Genomic DNA, 27725 nt, shown 5'->3' with positions numbered 1-27725 from the left:
CCCACTAAAACTTCAATGTAATCAGAAACATTAGACAAAACAGGTTATGGCATTGAAATGAAGCTTTTTTAAGGTAGTTGCGGCTGCATGCGTTATTCACCGATTATCCTTAACGAACGTGGAGTTCATTTCAAACACCTTGGATAAAATAATGAAACCGGGGAACAAATTTCGTCTTACTGAAGGGAGCTGTACAAATTATTCGGAAAGACAAAGATTAGAATATATAGAACAAATAACTGAGGACGTTTCGTGTGAATGCTACTCTGAGAACAGGAGGATGGCAGATGTGAAGAAATCAAGGCAGGCAGCACCAGACCAGTCCAAAGACAAAAATTATCCTTCCCGCTCGCCCCTCTCCCTTCCCAAAAAACTGACAGTGTATCTATAATTTATAAATAAAAGATAATCAACTGCATGTATTTAGTTTTTCAGGTTTATACACTCCTGGAAATGGAAAAAAGAACACATTGACACCGGTGTGTCAGACCCACCATACTTGCTCCGGACACTGCGAGAGGGCTGTACAAGCAATGATCACACGCACGGCACAGCGGACACACCACGAACCGCGGTGTTGGCCGTCGAATGGCGCTAGCTGCGCAGCATTTGTGCACCGCCGCCGTCAGTGTCAGCCAGTTTGCCGTGGCATACGGAGCTCCATCGCAGTCTTTAACACTGGTAGCATGCCGCGACAGCGTGGACGTGAACCGTATGTGCAGTTGACGGACTTTGAGCGAGGGCGTATAGTGGGCCTGCGGGAGGCCGGGTGGACGTACCGCCGAATTGCTCAACACGTGGGGCGAGAGGTCTCCACAGTACATCGATGTTGTCGCCAGTGGTCGGCGGAAGGTGCACGTGCCCGTCGACCTGGGACCGGACCGCAGCGACGCACGGATGCACGCCAAGACCGTAGGATCCTACGCAGTGCCGTAGGGGACCGCACCGCCACTTCCCAGCAAATTAGGGACACTGTTGCTCCTGGGGTATCGGCGAGGACCATTCGCAACCGTCTCTATGAAGCTGGGCTACGGTCCCGCACACCGTTAGGCCGTCTTCCGCTCACGCCCCAACATCGTGCAGCCCACCTCCAGTGGTGTCGCGACAGGCGTGAATGGAGGGACGAATGGAGACGTGTCGTCTTCAGCGATGAGAGTCGCTTCTGCCTTGGTGCCAATGATGGTCGTATGCGTGTTTGGCGCCGTGCAGGTGAGCGCCACAATCAGGACTGCATACGACCGAGGCACACAGGGCCAACACCCGGCATCATGGTGTGGGGAGCGATCTCCTACACTGGCCGTACACCACTGGTGATCGTCGAGGGACACTGAATAGTGCACGGTACATCCAAACCGTCATCGAACCCATCGTTCTACCATTCCTAGACCGGCAAGGGAACTTGCTGTTCCAACAGGACAATGCACGTCCGCATGTATCCCGTGCCACCCAACGTGCTCTAGAAGGTGTAAGTCAACTACCCTGGCCAGCAAGATCTCCGGATCTGTCCCCCATTGAGCATGTTTGGGACTGGATGAAGCGTCGTCTCACGCGGTCTGCACGTCCAGCACGAACGCTGGTCCAACTGAGGCGCCAGGTGGAAATGGCATGGCAAGCCGTTCCACAAGACTACATCCAGCATCTCTACGATCGTCTCCATGGGAGAATAGCAGCCTGCATTGCTGCGAAAGGTGGATATACACTGTACTAGTGCCGACATTGTGCATGCTCTGTTGCCTGTGTCTATGTGCCTGTGGTTCTGTCAGTGTGATCATGTGATGTATCTGACCCCAGGAATGTGTCAATAAAGTTTCCCCTTCCTGGGACAATGAATTCACGGTGTTCTTATTTCAATTTCCAGGAGTGTATTTCAAATATGTGTCTGAGAGCGGGAATTCCATAACTAATTTTTGTTCAAAAAATTCATCTATATTTGTAGCGAATTTCACACCACAGTTTCATCTGAGTCCTCAGGAAACTTACGAATCTGCCTGGGTAAGAAGTGCCTAAAATGTCGCGGCAATGGTTCAGTGTATCAGGCGTAAAACTTAAACCAATATTTTTTACATTAATAACAGAGTAAGTATTTCCTTTGATTTCTTTATAGTCACTCACATTACTTCGCTTCTTAAATTTTTGTTTATCTCACCACTTTTCATTATCAATCTCACCTATAGGGCTGACGGTGTGTCTTAATGTCCTGGTATGGGCCAAGTACGGTAGAAACTGCTTCAACAGTTGCAGAGATATCCTACTGATATGTCACAGTCTTGACCCTCCCCGCCCAATCGTTAAGGGTGTAACGTCTTCAAGACTGACACCAATGGGCCTAGCTATCCCGGAAACTATGGACTTGATACCAATATTGCTAGTTATCGAATATTTTTACATGTGACAGTTTCTTACATCCAACGCCAATCCTGAGACTGGTATGGGAATATTGTCCCTACACTATTTTTATAGAAATAATTACAGATAGAAATAATGAGTTAAGGATATAAAAATTTGCTAGAAATTGCTCCAGACGTTTCCGAGTTATGCTTCTGTGTCACAGTGATAGTATGTGAAATGTCGTTAATTTTGGTTAAAATCCATAGAATGGTTTAAGAGGAGATGTTGGAGTGTACATACATGAGGGCTGGACAAAAATTTTCAAAGACCGTAAGAAATATATGCTCGAACGTAGACGCAGATGCTAGCCAAAGCTTCAGGTTTCGCTATTGTATTTCGCCACGAACGGCACCTGTGAAACGTCCTCAATACGGAGCACAATTTGCAATCGGCTTTGAAGTTCTCTGAGTGACTGTGCTAGTTACAGATGAGACACAAACACACACTGTATGTAAAGTGATGTTGGTAGTGTAGTAGGCTGATTATTCACTGCAGTTCACGGTTCGATGGTTCAAGTCTCGCCTATGTCATTTCTTCGTCGTTCAATTTGAAATACCCACATCTCGCAGTTGTAAAATTCATCATCATTTTTTATGAATAATGCATGTATTCTTGTTTCTAGTTACACACTGCAAGCGAAATTCCTGTTTTCATTTCAAATATAAATTCTTAAGTTCGATATTTTATGAAAGGCTGTTAATAAAGGTTGCTTAAATTACGAAAACATGACAATTCAATTGTTAAGGCAAAAATGAAAAATACTCTTTATTTGGACTATGTCCATTGATTTCTACCACGGATGTAGATAAGTATCGTAGAAATAAGGAAAACAATCATTTCCACAGCATCAGCACACCATACAAATGCTGCATTTTTACACTTGCCACTGTGCCTTTACAATATGAACCCAACAGAACTGATCTGGAGCCAATGTAAGCGATTTTGCGCGAGACATACAAGACTGTTAAGGTGCCAGATGTACTGGAACTAACGCATGCAGCTTTTTCACATGTCAGTGCCTAACGCTGGAGGGATACAGAATGGCACGCCATGGAAGAAGAGGAGAAAATGCGGCGCCTGGGTGGTTTCGTATATTCTGTTGTTGATCGACTCGTTATCAACATAGCGGATGACAGTTCCAGAATTGACATGTATTTCTCGGATTCGCATTAGGAAGGAGCTAAGAGGTTACCTGAGTGCTGACTGAAATTAATACCTTCATTGACTTCAGTATTCAACAGTACGGTAATAATCCTTTGAATCAAAGATAGCTCGTTCAAAAAAATTACCTTGTGTTTAAGTTAGGAATTTTCATTAGTCTTGTTTGTAATTAGAATACTATGTAAGGTGAAAACGAGACCATTTTATGCTTTCTGTCTGGTCAGCTAAGAAGCGCGCAGTAGTGCTGGAGTTTTGCCGAATATTACTTTATTCGTTCCAAAAATTAAATGACATTCGTAGCTATAGTGGTTCTTTGCTCGTCTGTTTTTACGTCTGAACTGCAACTTCTCACACGATTGTTGGACCGCTGGCTACCCAGTGCTGTCAAAGTTTAATGCGCTGGTCTCACGTTACCGCTCAGTCTATGTGGGTGTAACACAGCATAAAACGCATTCTTATAACCATACTTGACTGTAGTGGTCACGTCTTGGCTTCCGCTCCACATTAAACGAAATCCAATGAGATTCAAAATGGTTCAAAATGGCTCTGAGCACTATGCGACTTAACATCTGAGGTCATCAGTACTCTAGAACTTAGAACTACTTAAACCTAACTAACTAAAGGACATCACACACATCCATGCCCGAGACAGAATTCGAACCTGCGACCGTAGCGGTCGCGCGGTTCCAGACTGAAGCGCCTACAACCGCTCGGCCACCCCGGCCGGCTTATTAATAACCATTTGTAAAGATATATCGTTTTCAACAGTATTCACCACCGGAGGCGCTGCAACTCTCTTTGCGCCAGGGGGTAGCAGGAATGATTGAGCGCGTGCGCACTCTATCTAGCGCATGCGCTGTTGTACTTCCGATGCATATAAAGGTGCAGCCATTTGCGAATGGAAGCAGTTATGGGCGAGAGCAGCGTAGGTTTTCTCACCTGATGATGGCGGCCAGGTGGATCGCTGAAATATTGTGCTCAGATGACAGCTTGATCCGGCTGGAAACCCGACAAAAATATGATATACTAATGCGCCGGGAAAGTCTACATAGTCACTATGAGAGTGTAGTGTTTATAGCAGGACTTGTACTTCATCTGCAGTGAGACTAACGTAGACTATTACGGAAGAGCTTGTACCGCAACAACTTGCTTAAAGGTAAGCAGCTTCTTTTTGTTGTGAAGAAAGAACCCTCCTAATACATGTGTGCAATTGTATTGTAGAAAGGGGATACCACCCACCAAACAAATGTTCTCTGCTGCTTCCCCTGACATAAGACTCTACGATGGCAACGACGACACCAACATCTTCATCAGGTGCTGCCTCAGACAGTTTCAGGTAGCACCTGATGGAGATTACAAGTCATGTTCGAGTACAATGACTTTTCTGGAGACTAGAAATCTACTCTGTAGGAATCAGCATGGGTTTCGAAAAAGACGGTCGTGTGAAACCCAGCTCGCGCTATTCGTCCACGAGACTCAGAGGGCCATAGACACGGGTTCCCAGGTAGATGCCGTGTTTCTTGACTTCCGCAAGGCGTTCGATACAGTTCCCCACAGTCGTTTAATGAACAAAGTAAGAGCATATAGACTATCAGACCAATTGTGTGACACTGGACTCGCATTCGGGAGGACGACGGTTCAATCCCGCGTCCGGCCATCCTGATTTAGGTTTTCGGTGATTTCCCTAAATCACTCCAGGCAAATGCCGGGATGGTTCCTCTGAAAAGGCACGGCCGACTTCGTTCCCCATCCTTCCCTAATCCGATGAGACCGATGACCACGCTGTCTGGTCTCCTTCCCCAACCAACCAACCAACCAATTGTGTGATTGGATTGAAGAGTTCCTAGATAACAGAACGCAGCACGTCATTCTCAATGGAGAGAAGTCCTCCGAAGTAAGAGTGATTTCAGGTGTGCCGCAGGGGAGTGTCATAGGACCGTTGCTATTCACAATATACATAAATGACCTTGTGGATGACATCGGAAGTTCACTGAGGCTTTTTGCAGATGATGCTGTGGTATATCGAGAGGTTGTAACAATGGAAAATTGTACTGAAATGCAGGAGGATCTGCAACGCATTGACGCATGGTGGAGGAAATGGCAATTGAATCACAATGTAGACAAGTGGAATGTGCTGCGAACACACAGAAAGAAAGATCCCTTATCATTTAGCTACAAAATAGCAGGTCAGCAACTGGAAGCAGTTAATTCCATAAATTATCTCGGGGTACGCATTAGGAGTGATTTAAAATGGAATGATCATATAAAGTTGATCGTTGGTAAAGCAGATGCCAGACTGAGATTCATTGGAAGAATCCTAAGGAAATGCAATCCGAAAACAAAGGAAGTACGTTACAGTACGCTTGTTCGCCCACTGCTTGAATACTGCCAGCAGTGTGGGATCCGTACCAGATAGGGTTGATAGAAGAAATAGAGAAGTTCCAACGGAGAGCAGCACGCTTCGTTACAGGATCATTTAGTAATCTCAAAAGCGTTACGGAGATGATAGATAAACTCCAGTGGAAGACTCTGCAGGAGAGACGCTCAGTAGCTCGGTACGGGCTTTTGTTAAAGTTTCGAGAACATACCTTCACCGAAGAGTCAAGCAGTATATTCCTCCCTCCTACGTATATCTCGCGAAGAGACCATGAGGATAAAATCAGGGAGATTAGAGCCTACACAGAAGCATACCGACAATCCTTCTTTCCACGAAGAAAACGAGACTGGAATAGAAGGGAGAACCGATAGAGGTACTCAAGGTACCCTCCGCCACACACCGTCAGGTGGCTTGCGGAGTATGGATGTAGATGTAGATGTAGATAGAACATCGTACAAGGACGACGATGGTATCTAGCAGAATACCCCACACCTCCCGATGTCTACAGATTGCCGGGAAAGTCTGAAGACTTACATCTGTTGCGGTAGTTACGTGGAGTTCAAGAGGCTTCATCCGCATAGACGACATAGGTACGATTTAGTTTTGAAACAAAACTTGGCAGCATGCTGTTGTTAAACCAAAAATTTACAGGAGAAAGCACCAGGGAAGAAATTGCTAAGAACTGTAAATTAGGAACGCAGCGATGATAAATGGAAGTTAAGGATGACGTATCAAGAACTCCGAGAATTGACTCCGCAGGACGAACGTGCAAGAACGCGGCCACCGCGGAGTCACGGCGAGAAAAGTTAAACGCAAGACGGATGGGGTCCGGGAGACGCTTTGTCGCTGGCGGAAGAATCGCGGTTCGCTGCCGAGAGGGCCGGCCTCGGAAAAAGAGAGTGGCATAATCCAGTTTTGCAGCGGGCCGCGCCCTGAGGAAGACAAATCCCTGTCCCCCCTGGAGCGAGCGACCGCCCTCGACGATCAATCACGGCTGCACAAACAGGGCGACGCGGTCCGGAGCGTGTCCGAGTGGACGCGCGACAGCCGCCAGCCGCCAGCCAGCCTCTGATAACCGCGCGCTCCTCATGGTGGCTCTCGCTGCAGAAACGACGCCAAGTGCTCCTACCGCTGAGGTAGTCATCGTGTCGCACTTATCTTGAAATTACCACGATGGAGAACCTTCTTCACACTACGCCAGTGTTTTCGCCTAGCAGCGAGTTATACACGATGTAATTTTCTATTTAGTATTTACGAATTCATAAATGTTTCAAGTGCCACACTGGGACAGTGAAAGATAGGTATTTTACGAATCAAATTCCGTCACATTCTGTCTTTCGATTTCTGGGTTTTTGTTCATGAATAGTATTTCAAAGCGAAAGGCAGAGAAGAGAGAGAGAGAGAGAGAGAGAGAGAGAGAGAGAGAGAGAGAGAGAGAGAGCGAACGCGCGTTTGTCCAGGGGGTGCGGGGTGCACACAAATATTGAAAAAACACCACACATTATCATGCCTATACCCTGTTCATCATAAGAATAAACCTGATGTAAACATAACGCCATGTATTCTTCCGCCTTTGCTAAAGTCCCATACTGGTCACAGCCATTAGAACCATTAGATTATTCATAGACGGCCGATTCAGATGCCGTTGTTTCTTCATGTCTGATAAAACAGGATTCCACGTTCTGCTTAGCGAGTACCCATTATCACGATTAACGATATTATCCGCTAGTCTGATTTCAACAGATTCTTTTAAAACACAATCGCAGTACCGAGAAGCATTTGCAACTACTTGCGTCTCATTGTACACTCCTGGAAATTGAAATAAGAACACCGTGAATTCATTGTCCCAGGAAGGGGAAACTTTATTGACACATTCCTGGGGTCAGATACATCACATGATCACACTGACAGAACCACAGGCACATAGACACAGGCAACAGAGCATGCACAATGTCGGCACTAGTACAGTGTATATCCACCTTTCGCAGCAATGCAGGCTGCTATTCTCCCATGGAGACGATCGTAGAGATGCTGGATGTAGTCGTGTGGAACGGCTTGCCATGCCATTTCCACCTGGCGCCTCAGTTGGACCGGCGTTCGTGCTGGACGTGCAGACCGCGTGAGACGACGCTTCATCCAGTCCCAAACATGCTCAATGGGGGACAGATCCGGAGATCTTGCTGGCCAGGGTAGTTGACTTACACCTTCTAGAGCACGTTGGGTGGCACGGGATACATGCGGACGTGCATTGTCCTGTTGGAACAGCAAGTTCCCTTGCCGGTCTAGGAATGGTAGAACGATGGGTTCGATGACGGTTTGGATGTACCGTGCACTATTCAGTGTCCCCTCGACGATCACCAGTGGTGTACGGCCAGTGTAGGAGATCGCTCCCCACACCATGATGCCGGGTGTTGGCCCTGTGTGCCTCGGTCGTATGCAGTCCTGATTGTGGCGCTCACCTGCACGGCGCCAAACACGCATACGACCATCATTGGCACCAAGGCAGGAGCGACTCTCATCGCTGAAGACGACACGTCTCCATTCGTCCCTCCATTCACGCCTGTCGCGACACCACTGGAGGCGGGCTGCACGATGTTGGGGCGTGAGCGGAAGACGGCCTAACGGTGTGCGGGACCGTAGCCCAGCTTCATGGAGACGGTTGCGAATGGTCCTCGCCGATAGCCCAAGAGCAACAGTGTCCCTAATTTGCTGGGAAGTGGCGGTGCGGTCCCCTACGGCACTGCGTAGGATCCTACGGTCTTGGCGTGCATCCGTGCGTCGCTGCGGTCCGGTCCCAGGTCGACGGGCACGTGCACCTTCCGCCGACCACTGGCGACAGCATCGATGTACTGTGGAGACCTCACGCCCCACGTGTTGAGCAATTCGGCGGTACGTCCACCCGGCCTCCCGCATGCCCACTATACGCCCTCGCTCAAAGTCCGTCAACTGCACATACGGTTCACGTACACGCTGTCGCGGCATGCTACCAGTGTTAAAGACTGCGATGGAGCTCCGTATGCCACGGCAAACTGGCTGACACTGACGGCGGCGGTGCACAAATGCTGCGCAGCTAGCGCCATTCGACGGCCAACACCGCGGTTCCTGGTGTGTCCGCTGTGCCGTGCGTGTGATCAGTGCTTGTACAGCCCTCTCGCAGTGTCTGGAGCAAGTATGTTGGGTCTCACACACCGGTGTCAATGTGTTCTTTTTTCCATTTCCAGGAGTGTACATTCCTTATTAGTTGCCACTTCTGTAGCCACGAAGCCTTCGTCAGCTAAACAACGCGTCTTCGTTTACGACATCTTTGTTGCAACCGGACATTCCGTAGTGCAGACGACCGAGCGAGGTGGCGCAGTGGTTAGACACTGGACTGGCATTCGGGAGGACGACGGTTCAATCCCGCGTCCGGCCATCCTGATTTAGGTTTTCCGTGATTTCCCTAAAACACTCCAGGCAAATGCCGGGATGGTTCCTCTGAAAGGGCACGGCCGACTTGCTTCCCCATCCTCCCCTAATCCGATGAGACCGATGACCACGCTGTCTGGTCTCCTTCCCCAAACAACCAACCAACCAACCGTAGTGCAGACGCAGCGCAGATTTCGCAATCACTTCAGTGTTGGTCGACACACTGGTGTTCCATCTTGCCCAACAGTAATAACATGGATCAACAACTACAGAACGAGAAGAACGGTGAGACCTGGAACAGGTTTGGTACGAGATCGGACAGTTACAACGGCAGAAAACATCGAGAAAGTTCTACAATCTGTGGAGGCCAGCTCTTGTCGTTTAACGGGACGACATGCTCGCACTTTGGGCATTTCAGATAGGTTAATTCGCCACATTTTGCACTTTTACCTCCACATTCGTTATTTTAAAAGCATGGTAGTTCAACAACTGATGAAAAATTACTATGTACGGAGGCATATGTTTGCAGAAAGGATGCTGGAAAACTTGAAAAAAGACAGTATTCTGATAATGAGTGGTGTCGCTCATTTTCACTTATCGGGTGCTGTGAACAAACAAAATCGTCTCTACTGGTCGGAAAATAATCTACGGGAACTCCAGGAGAGACCTCTACATGGTGAGAAAGTAATCGTGTGGTGCGGCTTAGACCGATTTGACAGCATTAGAACCTTCTACTTTTTATTCGACAAAACGGACGCACTATGACCGCCAACTCACAGCGTTACCTCACGATGTTACGAGAAATTTTTATGCCAGAAAAGAGAAGGTATCAGATTGAACTCTATAATGTTTGGTGTCAACAGGTTGGGGGTACTTCAAAATGGTTCAAATGGCTCTGAGCACTATGGGACTTAACATCTACGGTCATCAGTCCCATAGAACTTAGAACTACTTAAACCTAACTAACCTAAGGACAGCACACAACACCCAGTCATCACGAGGCAGAGAAAATCCCTGACCCGCCGGGAATCGAACCCGAGAACCCGGGCGTGGGAAGCGAGAACGCTACCGCACGACACGAGCTGCGGACTGGGGGCACTTCCCATACCTCAACACCACCCATGGGTTTTCTACGGGAACATTTTCCAGGTCGACTCATTTCTTAGCGTGGGGATGTAGAGTGGCCTGCTCGATCTCCAAATCTTCCTCCGTGCGATATTTGTTACGGAGATACCTGAAATGTTAGGTTTAAACTGAAAAATCACATACTTTTGAAGCTCTTGAGAAATTCCCCTAGCTACGTTCGAAATGTGTACGGGCAATTTTTCCTCTCCCTGCAATAATGCCACTTGGATGATGTCATTTTTCGCACCTGGACTGCAACGCATCGTATTTGTAATCTCTGATAAATATAAAAACTGAAAGTTACTAAAACTTAAATATGTTAGAATGTTAGGAAAATATAAAACCTTCCTGCTGGGCACTGTATTTACTTCGCGAAGGGACCTACTGGATAGACAGGAAAAGAAACAAATGTAGTATCTCCAATTAAGATATTAGATATTAAAAAACGAAGTCTCTTGTGTACTTGGAACGAAAATTTATAGTGTGTATCGGTAGTTTTAACTTACCTGAGGTAAGAAACGGACTTTTTATGTAAGAACGTTCGAAAAGGTTAGTATTTCCTTAGGAAGCTATGGACAATCATAAGTATTATTAGAAGACACAGAAAAAGAGAACTACATCAGGAAACACACTGAAACAGGGGACAGTTATCACTGTTGTGAACATAAAGATGGGCAGGGGAGGTAAACAGACGAGAAGGTGGCAGGTGGACCGAATAAGATCTTTGCTGCATTGTGGATGACGAAATTTGTAAACATGCAGGAGCAGCATGGTATTAAATAACTGCAGACAAGAGCGTATCAAGTTGTAAGCTATGGAGGGGACGGCGGTGGGAGGGGGGGGGGGGGCGATCTCATGTTCATTTCACGGCGAATATTTCTCGACAAAATGTTGTTTTGTGTTGGGTTGGCACAAGAGCCAACACCGAGTTACTAGAGGAGGCCGAAATGCACGTGTTTTAGCTCACGCAGGCTGGCGTGAGGAGGGAAGAACTATACTGACGTGAAGTCTGGAACATGACAAGGAATTGGAATTCAGAAAGCGGACGTCATTAATTGATACTTAACTTTAATCCATTAATGATGAACGTCGCTCTTGACGGTACATGATTCACAATATTAATGTCAATAGTAACTGAATATGGCGCCTTGCTAGATCGTAGCAAATGACGTAGCTGAAGGCTATGATATACTGTCGTCTCAGCTAATGAGAACGTATGTAGTCACTGAACCATCGCTACCAAAGTCGGCTGTACAATTGGGGCGAGTGCTACGGAGTCTCTCTAGACTAGACCTGCCGTGTGGCGGCGCTCGGTCTGCAATCACTGATAGTGGCGACAAGCGGGTCCGACGTATACTAATGGACCGCGGCCGATTTAAAGGCTACCACCTAGCAAGTGTAGTGTCTGGCGGTGACACCACTTGCTATGGTCAGTATCCATTACATGTTCTGGTTTTGTTCAAACCGAAACTGAATTTATACGTCTGTGTGTTGGGCGGGGCAGGATTCTAGTACTGTCGGCAAAGATTCTTTTAGAGGGGGAGGAGCAGCTGCCCTTCCACACCTCTAGCTTGGTACGCCATTGGCATTGTCAGCTGTGGACTTTAACTGATATTCGCTCTTCCCTATATATCCAGGCAACACAGAAGAAGGAAACTCGCTTCTCTGCCTGTATTTCTCACCTGAGATGATGTCGAAGCTCTGAATCGCACTTACTTTGCAGTGTCTGGCGACCGTCTCACCACTCACCTGTAACAAAATAAACAACTGATGTAGCAAATGTAGAGGAAGATTCAGAAATATGAGAAGTTCTAATTTTACTTCATATTACTAACGTAAGAAGAACAAAAATAGCGCAAAAAATTGTGTCATGGCAGGGAAACAGGTTCCTACAAAGATCTTTTCTTCTTTCACATTCAGCATGAGTTGTGATATACTGCATGATACATAAGTATTTCTCGAATATCAAAATAATTTGTTTATTCACTGGGGCATAGTTTCAAGAACCGTCGTCTGTGGTGGACGTAAATGAGTATTTAGTGCAGTTAATAATTCCTTTGTGTATTTATCCCTATTGATTCCTCATTAGGCCCAAACGCAGCACAATGTCATTTTATTCAGACACAGTTGACCATTGTCTCTTCACGTAGATAATATTTCATTATTTAATCAAATGGTACTGTTAATAACAATACACTGGTAGAAATGGTAGCTCATTACTCAGTCACATTCCGTCTAATTCACATCGTGTCCTCACAAAATAGAAGAGAATTAATGCATTGTTCTATTTATCGATGCATAGTCCGTAATTTATTCTGACAATATAGCATTCACTATTACCGATATTCTTCACAATTCAGTCCTGTGTTTCCTTTTACAAGCCAGGCTGCATCCAAAGTCAGAAACAAACAAATAATGCACTTCCATTGTTATTTCAACAGTTCTAAAAATTATAACATATCAAATGGAGACGCAATGCAAAATCTGTTGTCTTTAACTTTGTGTTTTCATTTGATTTAATATGTTCTGCTGTTTTCACGGTACCCTTAACTTCATCACGGGTCGTTATTGGTATTTGCTCACAGAATGTGACACTTCCTTCGAGTCTTTTATGAAATGGTTGTAACTCATATTTTAATATTGAGAACGTGAGTTTAGTTGTTTGTTGAACAAACGTGTCACTATTGCTCATTGATAGTAACAGCATTAATAAATTTAGTGCTGAGCTCAAATAATATTTTCAAAACAGGCAAAAAACAGTTCCAAAGTAATCAATAGCGAATAGATCAGAAATTTTATATTGTATAACAAATTCTTAAAATTGTTCACATAACAAATAATAGCTGCTACTTGAAACCTATGCCAATAAAGGGCCTAACAAAACCAACTAAGCGATCTTTGAGATACACGTAATGTGACGAAGCTAATTCGGGCTTCTCTTTAGGCTTCTATAGCTGGCACACTTCTGGTAAGAAATTTTGGCTTACACTCGTGTAGAAGAACATCAGACACGCTCAGTAATAATCTCACCTTCCAACTGAGTGCGCGTCGCATGCAATTCATAGCAGCCATCACAGTCTTCGATGCACTCAACGATAACCTTACGTTTTTGCTCTACGGGGCGCCGCTATCCCGATAAAATGCGAAACATACAAAGAAGGAAAGAAATCACAACACCAAGAAGGAGTTGTGCGACATAAATGAAAGTTGGCAGTCGTGTTTCTACATCTGACACATGATGTCTATTCAAATTTTGCAACAGTCACGTAAGATTGGTACTAGTAGGTTCATTAGGAGGATGCAAATCAGGTTTGCTTTAAATACATGCTGTAACGATCGTGGATGTTAGTTATCTTTCAGGCTGTATGTGGTGAGTTGAAGTTAAGCAAGACTGCCTTTAAGGTGACAAAGATGTCATTATCAACACGTCACGTAGTTTGAGCGAGGTCGTGTAATAGGTCTACAAGAAGCTGTATGTTCCTTCGCGGAACTACAGAGAGACTTCGTAGACATTTAGCAGTAGTGACCACGGGGATGTAAGGTCGCAAGAAGACTGGCCTCCGAATGGCCATGTGCACTACCTGGAGGGAAAACCAACGTAATCGGCATGCGGCTCTGGTGCATCGTGCCACATGTGCAGCATCAATTTGGGCAGCAGGTGGCACCACAGTGGCACAACGAACTGTAATAAATCGGTTGCTCCGAGCTAGATCTCCCTGTGATGGGCATTCCACTGACCCCAAACCACCACAACCACCACCATTTGCGACTTCTGTGGTGTTATGTGAGAGCTCATTGAGGGCAGGGCGGAGGTCTGATTTGTTTTCTGATGAAAGATGGTACTCCATCGGTGCCGCTGATGGCCGGGTGTTGGTTAGAAGGAGGCCTGGGGAGGACCTACAACCAACCTATCCGTATGCTAGACACGCATGACGTACACCTTCAGTTGTGGACTGCGGTGGAATTTTGTATGACCGCACGAGCACTCTCATGGTTATTGAACGCATTCTTAATGCTAATTTGTACGTAATTCTGTTGATTCGACCTGTTGTGTTGCCATTCGTGAACAGCATTTCAGGAAGTGTTTTCCAACAGGATAACAATTGCCCATGTACCGCTTTGTAAGGGAACATGCTCTGCAGCGTATCAACCTGTCACCTTGGACCGCTCGATTACCAGATCTCCACAACCAACATTAATCATCCTGTACTGACCGACCAAATAGAACTCCATCCCACAAACTGACATACAACACAGTGCACAAACGCTTGTATGCTTGCGTTCAATATTCTGGCGGTTGCGCCGGTTATTAATGTACCAGCATTTCAAATTTGCAATGGCTTACGTAATGATTACATTAACCTATGATCTTGCAATATTAATCACTAGCCGGCCGTTGCGGCCGAGCGGTTCTAGGCGCTTCAGTCTGGAACCGGGCTGCTGCTAAGATGGCATGTTCGAATTCTGCCTCGGGTATGGCTGTGTGTGTTGTTCTTAGGTTAGTTAGGTTTAAGTAGTTTTAAGTCTAGGGGACTGATGAACTCATATCCTAAGTCCCATAGTTGTTAGAGCCATTTGAAGCACTTTTTTGTTGCTAGAATGAAATTTTCACTCTACAGCGGAGTGTGCGCTGATATGAAACTTCCTGGCAGATTAAAACTGTGTGCCGGACCGAGACTCGAACTCGGACCTTTGCCTTTCGCGGGCAAGTGCTCTACCATCTGAGCTACCCAAGCACGACTCACGCCCCGTCCTCACAGCCTTACTTCCGCCAGGGTAGCTCAGTTGGTAGAGCACTTGCCCGCGAAAGGCAAAGGTCCCTAGTTCGAGTCTCGGTCCGGCACACAGTTTTAATCTGCCAGGAAGTTTCATTTTTTTTTGTTAATCACTTAAATATGTTATCTAGACAAATAAATTCCACTCTACAGTAATTATTTTTTGGTACCGCGATTTTTTCCTTCTGTCAGTTTGTTTAATCACGATTACTGCCTGTATCGGACTATGCGGACGCAGCGTGCAGTAAGCGAGCACACTGTCGAAAGTTAGTGTGAACTGAGAAGTACAGTTACGTATACATACGATCTGTAATATTGTCAACAATGTCACGCGGCAGGAACACTTGTATATATTGTGCTGCGTCTTTCTCCGGAGAGGAAGCGACGACCGCTACGGCAAAAGTTGTGCGCGCGCAGAAATTGAACTCCAGATACGGGGAACAACGGCGCCGTTGCAACAATAACAACAATAAACGGCCTGCCATGAAATTCCGCGCCGCCACCGCGCTCCGAATTCAATTAGGCGGGAATTATCTTGCACCGCGCCACAAAGGGCAGGTTGGGGCGCACGCGCGCTGCGGCCTGGCTGCCAAGTTTTACCGCCCGGGCGGTGGTTCCGCGGGAGCGAGGCTGCATTGCGCACCTTGTTAGTCTGGCTTTGTTCAATTATCTCTGGAGCTTCCATGCAGAGAGATACTGAGCACGCGACACTCGCTTTGTGCAGGTACACCCCGCTGTCCTAAATAATTCCGCCACAGCAGCAATGTATCAACAAGACTGCTATTCGAAACCTGTAAAAGCTGCGCTGTTTAATTTGGGTTAAGGAAAGAGATCACTCCCTGCGTCAGATACGAGAGTGGACTAGATGCCACTCTCATCACCATTTTCATCTGTCGGTTCAGTTTCCTGGAACAACTTGGAGGGTGGTTCTTCTCAGCAAACGTTTACTTTCCTCACATTCGTTTGCAACTTTTGCTGATATTACACTTCCTCCTTCAAGGGGGGTAGGACGTCAAACGGTGCCACAGGACATTTTATTTTCTACTATTTATACTTTTACAAATAAATTCATAAAACTTTGTCAGCACGACCAGGAAGAATTCAGGATTCACACTCATAGCAGTGGAAGTGCAAAAGCATAACAAAAAAAATTTTTAGATGCGAAATTTCATCATTTTTTCACTTACTGTTGGCTGAATTTGTTGCTATAGGTAGATTTTTCTTCACAAGTAAGAGAGATCCTTTGATGAATCTTGCACAGCACACAAACCATACTTATAGGTGTATGAGACTTCTCCAAATATATTAAAAACCCGGGTAAAAATTGAGATAATTAACTACAAAATTTGATTATTTTCTTAACATAAAGTTTAAAACGTAACAGCTCATTCATTTTTTCATAAATTAAATAGATTCTAGAGTTTCAGACACCTGTAAGTATGGTTTGTATGCTGTGCAAAATTCATCGAACAGTCTCTCTTACTTATGAAGAAAAGTGCACCTATAGCAACAAATGCAGCCAAAATTAAGTGAAAAAATGATGAAATTTCGCATGTAAAAAAATTATTTTGTTATATTTTTGAACTTCCGCTGCTACGAGTATGAACCTGAATCCTTCCTGGTCATGCTGACAAAGTCTTATGAATTTACTTGTAAAAGTATAGACAGTGGAAATTAAAATGTGCTGTGGTACCTTTCCTGCTCCACGTCGGCCCGTTTGACCTCCTACCCCCCTTAACTATAAGATTACACAAAACGTGTCAGTGACCATTTTTGATCCAGCAGATATACGAGGGTTGCCCAGGAAGTAATGCATCGCATTTCTTTTTTTTTTTTTTTTTTGTTCCTCAGCGGAAAACAATCTTACGAATGCGAAACGTTACGTATGTATTATCAGAAGTCTCCTGAGTGAGTGCACCAAGTTTCCGTCACTTCCGACAGATAGCGTAGCTGCAGGACAGTTTCAAAATGGCGTTTGTGGGTCTTGTGCTTTACAAGCAACGTGCCGTTATTGAATTTCTCACTGCTGAGAAAGAAACTTTGGGGGATATTCACAAACGCTTGTGCAAAGTCTACGGAGCATCTGCTGTCAACAGAAGTACAATTATTCGCTGAGCACGGAGGGTGAGGTCATCAGAAGGGAGTTCGGCGAAGCTCCACGATTTGCAGCAGTCAGGGAGACCATCCACTGCTAGCCCTGACCTAGACCCCGCGGACTTCCATTTCTTTGGTCCATGCAAGGATGCCTTCGTGGGAGACATTTTGAAGCACTGGCACCGCCGCCAGGACAAAGATTGGACGGGGCATACACGCACTTGCTTCGTCATTGAGAATGGGATGGAGATTACGTGAAAAAACAGGGTGTGTAGATAAAAAAACCATTATTTTGTGTGTACTTCTTATAATATTCAATAAAAAATTGTTGAAAACATGCAGTGCTTACTTTCTAGACAACCCTCGTATGTTTATTTTATTTTATTTTTATTCCGTTGGATTTTGGTGTACAGATCATGAAATTATTAGGAACTATTTACAATAGAATATTAAGATTCTCGCGAAAAGACCATGAAGGTAAAATATAAGAGATTCGAGTGCATACGGAGGTCTACCAACAATGATTGTTCTTGTGGACCATTAAAAACTGGAACAGGAAAAGGAAGGATTTGGGGGGGGGGGGGAGGGTGCCAGTAACATAAAGCACACTCCGCCACACGATAAGATAAAAAACGTCAGAAGTAACATAACTGTGAACTATGAGGTATCAGAATGAATGTAATAATAGTACAAAACTTCAATATGTTTAACAAATTTAATTGTGGCTATGAAAACTTAAATACTTCGGTAACAGCTCGTTAGTGGGAAACCATCCCAACAGTCGTCTTCAATTATTTGGGAAAATCTGTAAACTATGGACTATGAGGTACCAAAATGAATACAACAACTGCATAAAGCATAATAATTTACTAAATTCAGCAGTTTCATTTTTGGAAATAAGTACTTAATTGACTAAGATCACATAATCCGCATCAGGTTTCCGACTTCCGAACAATGTTATTATGAAATGATTTCTACTGCTTCAGTCATTTTTTACTAATATTTAATTAGTAAGACATGTTTCGGAGCATTCAGTCATCGTCAGGTGCATACCAGTTACATATACACTCCTGGAAATTGAAATAAGAACACCGTGAATTCATTGTCCCAGGAAGGGGAAACTTTATTGACACATTCCTGGGGTCAGATACATCACAAGATCACACTGACTGAACCACAGGCACATAGACACAGGCAACAGAGCATGCACAATGTCGGCACTAGTACAGTGTATATCCACCTTTTGCAGCAATGCAGACTGCTATTCTCCCATGGAGACGATCGTAGAGGTGCTGGATGTAGTCCTGTGGAACGGCTTGCCATGCCATTTCCACCTGGAGCCTCAGTTGGACCAGCGTTCGTGCTGGACGTGCAGACCGCGTGAGACGATGCTTCACCCAGTCCCAAACATGCTCAATGGGAGACAGATCCGGAGATCTTGCTGGCCAGGGTAGTTGACTTACACCTCCTAGAGCACGTTGGGTGGCACGGGATACATGCGGACGTGCATTGTCCTGTTGGAACAGCAAGTTCCCTTGCCGGTCTAGGAATGGTAGAACGATGGGTTCGATGACAGTTTGGATGTACCGTGCACTATTCAGTGTCCCCTCGACGATCACCAGTGGTGTACGGCCAGTGTAGGAGATCGCTCCCCACACCATGATGCCGGGTGTTGGCCCTGTGTGCCTCGGTCGTATGCAGTCCTGATTGTGGTGCTCACCTGCACAGCGCCAAACACGCATACGACCATCATTGGCACCAAGGCAGAAGCGACTCTCATCGCTGAAGACGACACGTCTCCATTCGTCCCTCCATTCACGCCTGTCGCGACACCACTGGAGGCGGGCTGCACGATGTTGGGGTGTGAGCGGAAGACGGCCTAACGGTGTGCGGGACCGTAGCCCAGCTTCATGGAGACGGTTGCGAATGGTCCTCGCCGATACACCAGGAGCAACAGTGTCCCTAATTTGCTGGGAAGTGGCGGTGCGGTCCCCTACGGCACTGCGTAGGATCCTACGGTCTTGGCGTGCATCCGTGCGTCGCTGCGGTCCGGTCCCAGGTCGACTGGCACGTGCACCTTCCGCCGACCACTGGCGACAACATCGATGTACTGTGGAGACCTCACGCCCCACATGTTGAGCAATTCGGCGGTACGTCCACCCGGCCTCCCGCATGCCCACTATACGCCCTCGCTCAAAGTCCGTCAACTGCACATACGGTTCACGTCCACGCTGTTGCGGCATGCTACCAGTGTTAAAGACTGCGATGGAGCTCCGTATGCCACGGCAAACTGGCTGACACTGACGGCAGCGGTGCACAAATGCTGCGCAGCTAGCGCCATTCGACGGCCAACACCGCGGTTCCTGGTGTGTCCGCTGTGCCGTGCGTGTGATCATTGCTTGTACAGCCCTCTCGCAGTGTCCGGAGCAAGTATGGTGGGTCTGACACACCGGTGTCAATGTGTTCTTTTTTCCATTTCCAGGAGTGTACATTAAATTACTCTGAAATGTGACTACTTCCATTTTCAGTGAGGTTATATGTTGAAATACAATTCTTTAGAGAATTGTACATATATTCTAGTGTCTACGTTAAGTGATTTGCGCGTTTAGATCATTTCGTTAGTGTATTTAGTTACATTTTTGTTGGAAATTTAAATTTTCTCATCCACACAGCACAGAGCAGCCATACAACCAACAAATTAAAAATAAAAAATTCAGAACAAAAGTAATAACACCATATATACACATACATTTTAGAGCAGAGTTATCAGTCAGGCAGATATCACATTCACAGAGAGAGAAATGGTTAAATGGCTCTGAGCACTATGAGACTTAACATCTGTGGTCATCAGTCCCGTAGAACTTGGAACTACTTAAACCTAACTAACCTAAGGACATCACACACAGCCATGCACGAGACAGGATTCAAAACTGCACCCGTAGCAACAGCGCGGTTCCAGACTGAAGTACCTAGAAACGCTCAGGCATAGCGGCCGGCTCAGACAGAGAAAACAGGCCACTAACAAAGGTCTTAAATACCATGTACAACCAGATCTCAAACACAAAATTGTAAAAAACATTACCGTTTCAACAAAAAATGACGCAGATATAGCAAAGTTACGCAATAACGAAAAGACAGTTATAGCTGGCAAGGGTATGAAAGCCATAAACAAAGACCTAACAAACAAGAAGCAAGCTATAATGCCCACGAAGACAACAAAGGAACACTCGAAGATCTAAACAAAAGGCGAAGTACCCACGAAGCCATAATCACCAAGGTGGACAAGGGGAACACTTTATGTACAATGAAAGAAGAAGAATAAATAAGAAAAACATTTGTATTATTCAGTGATAACAGAATTACTTAAATATGAAAGGATTCCTTACAAAACTCAGATCACAGCTAAAAAGAGATTCTTGCTAACTTAGTGTGAGAAGAAGTATAGCACAATTATGCATCCTCAAGCTACAAAGCTAAGACTGCAACCAAAAATACACACAGAATATTGCCTGATTCACCTTATCGTCATTTCAAGAAACTGTCCAGGATATAAAATTGCAAACGAGCTTAACAAGATGCTAGCTAAGACTTACACAGATTCCGAATCCTCTTCAGTAAGAAACAATTAACAGCTAATAGAATAAATTAAAAAGATCATCATCCCCCAATCAGCACAACAAATATCGTGTGGCATTACAGACCTATACACAAACATACCCATCCCAGAAACACTCAAAATTATCAGGTCAAACCTCATAAAAATAAAAAAAACTATCACTGCCTGAAATTTTTGAATTTACAGAGGTTTTTAAATTAGTACACATCTGCAAATATTTTTCATTTAATAATAAAAGTTACATGCAGCACAAAGTCTAGTAGCTGGTTCAGGTACAGCAGATGTAATTGCTAATACATAAACTAACATCCCGAGCAAAAAGCTCTTGGAATATAACAGAACTCTATGGTTGAAATTATCTACTATAAACGTTATGCTGATGATGCAGTACATTGCTCCTAAGGATGGTGACACAAATAATATTAACAGTAACCACACAGAAATATAAGACTCATTGTTGAATGTGAAAGCAATGGTACCATCAACTTCCTAGAACAAAACATCAGTAAAGGAAACAATTCACACATCTTCAAAGTCCACAGAAAAACAATAACAACAGACACCACCAAACAGAGATCATTTTGCAACCCCAAGACACACGAACATGCTTCATACAGAGGACTAGTTAATATGACAATGGATAAAAATGTGAGCCTTGATGAATTCAGCAAAATCAAACAAATAGTTGCAGCAAATGGCTATGATTAGTCACTTATTGATAATACCACTCACAAAAGCGAAAAACAATAACGAACGAAACAATCTGCTGCAAGGAAAATACCGAGCTCAGAGGCGTGTTTCTCTGTGTGCAGGCCGTTTGAACCACAAAACGCATTCTAGTCTTGTTTGGGTCACCAGACAATTGTTTTGGATCTGCTATGGACAAGTAATGTATCAAATGTGTGGTTGTATTTCGGCTTGCACCGCACAGCTTGGCATGAAATGGTTTGTAGCATTAACGTGTATTTATGTTCAGAGTTGCGCCCGTTATTCAGTGGTGGAGGATCTTGGTATAAAACCGTGATTTCATCAATCCATTCTAATAACAGGGTTGTTGAATTAATCATATTCTCTTCAGTTAAATGTTTCCTGCATTTTTCTAAGCATATTGAATTTTTTGTTGTGGAGCAATACGATACGTGCTTTAAATATGGACTACTGTATGCATTTTTGTATAAATGATTATATTTTAGTCGAAATAATTACCAGTTGAATTACCAGTCAGTGTTTTATCCATATTCCCTTCTCACTGATAAATTCACATTTAAGGATACCGTTACTTCCGTGGCATTGTGTGCATATTATAATCTGCATTTAACTGCACCATCAGCCAGTAAGTCCTCTCTGCCTTTCAGCAGGAAGCCAGTCAAGGGCAGGCAATACTGGAATCAGCATACATATTTTAAGAACTGTAATTAGCAGAATGATTTTGTCACTGTTTGCATGATTTTAAAGTCAGAAGCTAAGTGACAGTGTGTAGATTCCAAGAGAGTAGGACCTGTATCACGTTATGTTCGACGTGACTGCTATGCCTCTTCAAGGACCATATTTCCAGATAGAAAGTATTAGGTTAATACACTGAGCCACATACGCTCATTTCAAATACGTCGACTATCAGGCGGGTTATCTTCAAGTTTTTGAAATCAGATTATGAACATGTTGGAAGTGAGGGTGATCATGAAATTCGGTACTCACTACCGAATTTCATGATCATGTGCCTGCTAAGCTTTCCGTTCCGGAAAGTAAGCAGTAATCACCCTCCAGTATTTTCCTTCTTTCTGTAATACATTAAGACTAAGTTATAAAGTCATTCTTTGGTTCTACACTTTACAGGAGAAGGACATTTATTTAGGACAGGTTTCTGAAGGCATAACTGCATGTATTCTGATAAGAAGCGTAGATTAGTTAGCTTACACTATTAGGTTCTGTGGAAGTGACTTTCGGAAAATATCATCCACGCAGCTCTGAAAACAGAAAGAGGCAAGTGCAAGAATTATCGCACCATCAGATTAACATCTCATGCATCCAAGATGCTGACAAGAATAATATACAGAAGAATGGGGAAGAAAATCGAGGATCTATTAGATGATGATGATGATGATGATGATGATGATGATGTGTTTGGCTTTAGGAGAGTTAAAGGCGCCAGAGAGGGAGTTTTGGGTTGATAATGGAAGCAAGACTGAAGGAAAGACACGTTCATAGGATTTGTCGGCCTGGAAAAAGCATTTGACAATGTCACAAGATGCAAGATGTTCAAGACTCGGAGAAAAATAGGGATAAGCTAAACGCAAAGGCGGCTAATGTACAGAATATACAAGAACCGAGAGGCAACAATAAGACTGGAAGATCAAGAACGAAGTGCTCGGATTAAAAATGGTGTAAGACAGAAATGTGGACCGTCGCCTCTACTGTCGAATCTGTACATCGAAGAAGCAATAAGGGGAAGAAAAGAAAGGTTCAAGATAGGATTAAAATTCAGGAGGAGGAGGAGGAGACTAGTGTTTAACGTCCCGTCGACAACGAGGTCATTAGAGACGGAGCGCAAGCTCGGGAGAGGGACGGATGGGGAAGGAAATCAGCCGTGCCCTTTCAAAGGAACCATCCCGGCATTTCCCTGAAGCGATTTGGGGAAATCAAGGAAAACCTAAATCAAGACGGCCGGAGACGGGATTGAACCGTCGTCCTCCCGAATGCGAGTCCGGTGTGCTAACCACTGCGCCACCTCGCTCGGTTTAAAATTTAGGATGAAGTGATATCGATGATGAAATTCTCTGATAACATTGCTGTCCTCAGTGAAAGTGAAGAAAAATGACAACAGTTTTTGAATTGAATGAGCAGTCCAATGAGTAGAGAATATCGATTGGGAGTAAATTTAAAAAAGACGAAGAAAATGAGAAGTAGCAGAATAGAAAACAGAGAGAAGCTTAATATCAGAATTTGGGATCACGAAGTAAACGAAGCTGTGGAAGTCTGCCACCTGGGCAAGATGAACAGAGCAAGCAGGACATAAAAAGCAGATTAGCGCTGGGAAAATGGGCTACCCTAATGAAGAGTAGTCAGCTAGTAGCAAACATAGACCTTAATTTGAGGAAGAAATTTCTGACAATCTACTTTTGGAGCACAATATCGTGTAGCAGTGAGACGTGGACTATGGGAAAACCGTAAATGAAAAGAATCGAAGCATCTGAGATGTGGTGTAACAGAAGAAATTTGAAAAAATTGGTGGACTGATAAAGTAAGGAAAGAAGAGTTTCTCCGCAGAATAGGAGAGGAGAGGAGTATATGGAAAACATTGACAAGAAGCAAAGACAGGATAATGGGGCATCTGTTTAAGATATCAGGGAATGACTTCTATGGTACTAGACGGAGCTGCAGAGGGTAAAAACTGTAGAGGACAACAGAGAATGGAATACATCTAACAAATAATTGAGAACATGCGTTGAAAGTCCTACTCTGAGATTAAGAGGTTGATACAGGAGAGGAATTCGTAGCAGGCCAAATCAAAACATTCAGAAAACTGAAAACTGCCGATATACAACACAACATGCAGAACAAAGCCCACGACTATTTCTTACTGTATTCCAGTCATGTCTAAATAAAACTAGTAGAGATTGTGAACTGCCTGAATGCCTTAACGTTTCTTTTATTTGGTGTGCTTGGTGTAAGGGATTTTTTTTTCATCGAGTACACGTTTCGCATTTTTGTGAGGAGTACAGGGAATAAACTAATAAAGGTTGCATTGTTAGTAAAATACGTGTTATTGAAAAATTATCAGATCTGTGCTACAGAAATTGTTATAAAATATGTAATGCTAGAAAATTAAAGTCCCATTTAATGGAAGTCGTCTGTAATGTAACATCATAAAATTGCTTGATTTTCTTTCGTTTGATAGTCACTTGTGTAATAGATACATCTGGAAACATCTGCAGCAGTTTAGTTGACGATATGAACTGCAAGTTGTTCATAAAATTAATAACGTGAGACATTTTTGGTAGGGATTTGGTTTTGCTACGGTTTGAAATTCGCGTGTGTAGGCTTTGGACTTCGCGCTACTGAGCACTACATTCTCTCTTGCCGCCGGCCGCGGTGGTCTCGCAGTTCTAGGCGCGCAGTCCGGAACCGCGCGACTGCTACGGTCGCAGGTTCGAATCCTGCCTCGGGCATGGATGTGTGTGATGTCCTTAGGTTAGTTAGGTTTAAGTAGTTCTAAGTCCTAGGGGACAGATGACCACAGCTGTTAAGTCCCATAGTGCTCAGAGCCATTTGAACCATTTTTTTCTCTCTTGCCACCACTGCTGTCTGTTTATTCGCCGACTCACGCACTGGGCAGGCAGGGCTGTACAAACCGCCGATATACACTGTTTTTCGTGCGAAAAAACTGAGCAAATCCAACATGTTTTTAAAATTCTTACTGTGCACCTTAGCAGCTAAAATTTTGAGGGTGCATTTCTTTATACGTATTGTTGTCATGTCAAAACCTTCAGGATAGGTATAGACATATCGGACCGGACTATTCCCTTGTCAGTTTAGAGATGTGTTGACATACACTAAAGCGCCAAGGAACTGGTATAGGCATGCGTATTCAAATACAGAGACATTTGGACAGGCAGAATACTGCACTGCGGTCGGCAACGCTTAAATAGGGGTCTCGCGGTTCTAGGCGCGCAGTCTGCAACCGCGCGACTGCTACGGTCGCAGGTTCGAATCCTGCCTCGGGCATGGATGTGTGTGATGTCCTTAGGTTAGTTAGGTTTAAGTAGTTCTAAGTTCTAGGGGACTGATGACCACAGCTGTTAAGTCCCATAGTGCTCAGAGCCATTTGAACCATTTGCTTGAATAGGACAACAGGTGTCTGGCGCAGTTGTTAGATCGGTTACTGTTGCTACAATAGCATGTTATCAAGTTTTTAAGTGAGACTGAACGTGGAGTTATGGTCCTCGCACGAGCGAAGGGATCACAGCATCTCCGAGGTAGCGATGAAGTGGGGATTTTCACGTATTATCATTTCATGAGTGTACCTTGAATATGAGGAATCCGGTAAAAGGCCGGCCGGAGTGGCCATGCGGTTCTAGGCGCTACAGTCTGGAACCGAGCGACCGCTACGGTCACAGGTTCGAATCCTGCCTCGGGCATGGATGTGTGTGATGTCCTTAGGTTAGTTCGGTTTAATTAGTTCTGCGTTCTAGGCGACTGATGACCTCAGAAGTTAAGTCGCATAGTGCTCAGAGCCATTTGAATCCGGTAAAACATCCAATCTCCGACATTGCTGCGGTCGGAAAAAGATCTTGCAAGAATGGAACCAACAGCGACTGAAGAGAATTGTTCAACGTGACAGAAGTGCAACCTTTCGGCAGATTGCTGCAGATTTCAGTGCCGGTTCAACAGAAAGTGTCAGCGTTTGAAGCATTCAACGATATATCATCGATATGGGCTTTAGGAACAGAAGGCCCACTCGTGTATCCTTGACGACTACACGACGTCAAGCTTTACACCTCGCCTGGGCCAACACCGACATTGGACTGTTAATGACTGGAAACATGTTGCGTGGTCGGACGAGTCACGTTTCAAATTGTATCGAGGGGATGGACGTGTACGAGTATGGAGACAACCTCATGAATCATTGGGCCCTGCATGTCAGCAGCTGACTGTTCAAAAAATGGTTCTGAGCACTATGCGACTTAACTTCTGAGGTCATCAGTCGCCTAGAACTTAGAACTAATTATACCTAACTAACCTAAGGACATCACACACATCCACGCCCGAGGCAGGATTCCAACCGGCGACCGTAGCGGTCACGCGGTTCCAGACTGAAGCGTCTAAACCGCACGGCCACACCGGCCGACCTGACTGTTCAAGCTGGTGGAGGCTCTGTAATGGTGCGGGGCTTGTGGAGTTGGAGCGATATCGGACCCTTGATACCTCTAGGTACGACTCTGACAGGTGACACGTACGTGGGCATCCAGTCTGATCACGTGAAGCCATTCATGTCCATTGTGCATTCCGACGGACTTGGGCAATTCCAGCAGGACAATGTGACATCCTAGACGCCCAGAATTCCTACAGAGTCGCTCCAGGAATACTCTTCTGAGTTTACAAACTTCAGCTGGCCACCAAACCCCTCAGACACGAACATTATTGAGCATATCTGGGATGCCTTGCAACGTGCTGTTCAGAAGAGATTTCCACCGCCGGCTCGCCGGCCGGAGTAGCCGAGCGGTTGTAGGCGCTTCAGTCTGGAACCGCGCGACCGCTACGATCGCAGGTTCGAATCCTGCCTCGGGCATGGATGTGCGTGATGTCCTTAGGTTAGTTAGGTTTAAGTACTTCTAAGTTCTAAGGGACTGATGACCTCAGATGTTAAGTCCCATAGTGCTCAGAGCCATTTAAACCAGATCTCCACCCCTTTCGTGTTCTTACGGATTTGTGGACAGCCCTGAAGGACTCATGGTGTCGATGCCCTGCAGCACTACTTCAGACATCAGTCCAGTCCATACTACGTCGTGTTGCGGCACTTCTGCGTGTTCGCGAGGGCCCTACACGATATTTGGCGGGTGTATCAGTTTCTTTGGGTCTTCGGTGTATTGTTCCGAAACCTTCAAGAAATACCTGTTTTGCTCTGAGGCCGGCGTCTTATTAAGTTTAAGATTTCCTGATCACCTGCTCCGGGTGTTCTGGTGCGTGATGCGCAGCGCGGACGCACGGTGTGGGCGGACAGCGGCCGCCCCGCGTGCGCAGAGACGCCACCTGGTGGCCCCCGCAGTCGGCCGCCTTATTGGCACTG

This window comes from Schistocerca cancellata, chromosome 3 (assembly GCF_023864275.1).
Source record: "Schistocerca cancellata isolate TAMUIC-IGC-003103 chromosome 3, iqSchCanc2.1, whole genome shotgun sequence".
NCBI classification, from domain to species: Eukaryota; Metazoa; Arthropoda; class Insecta; order Orthoptera; family Acrididae; genus Schistocerca; species Schistocerca cancellata.
This window is presented reverse-complemented; position numbering follows the sequence as displayed.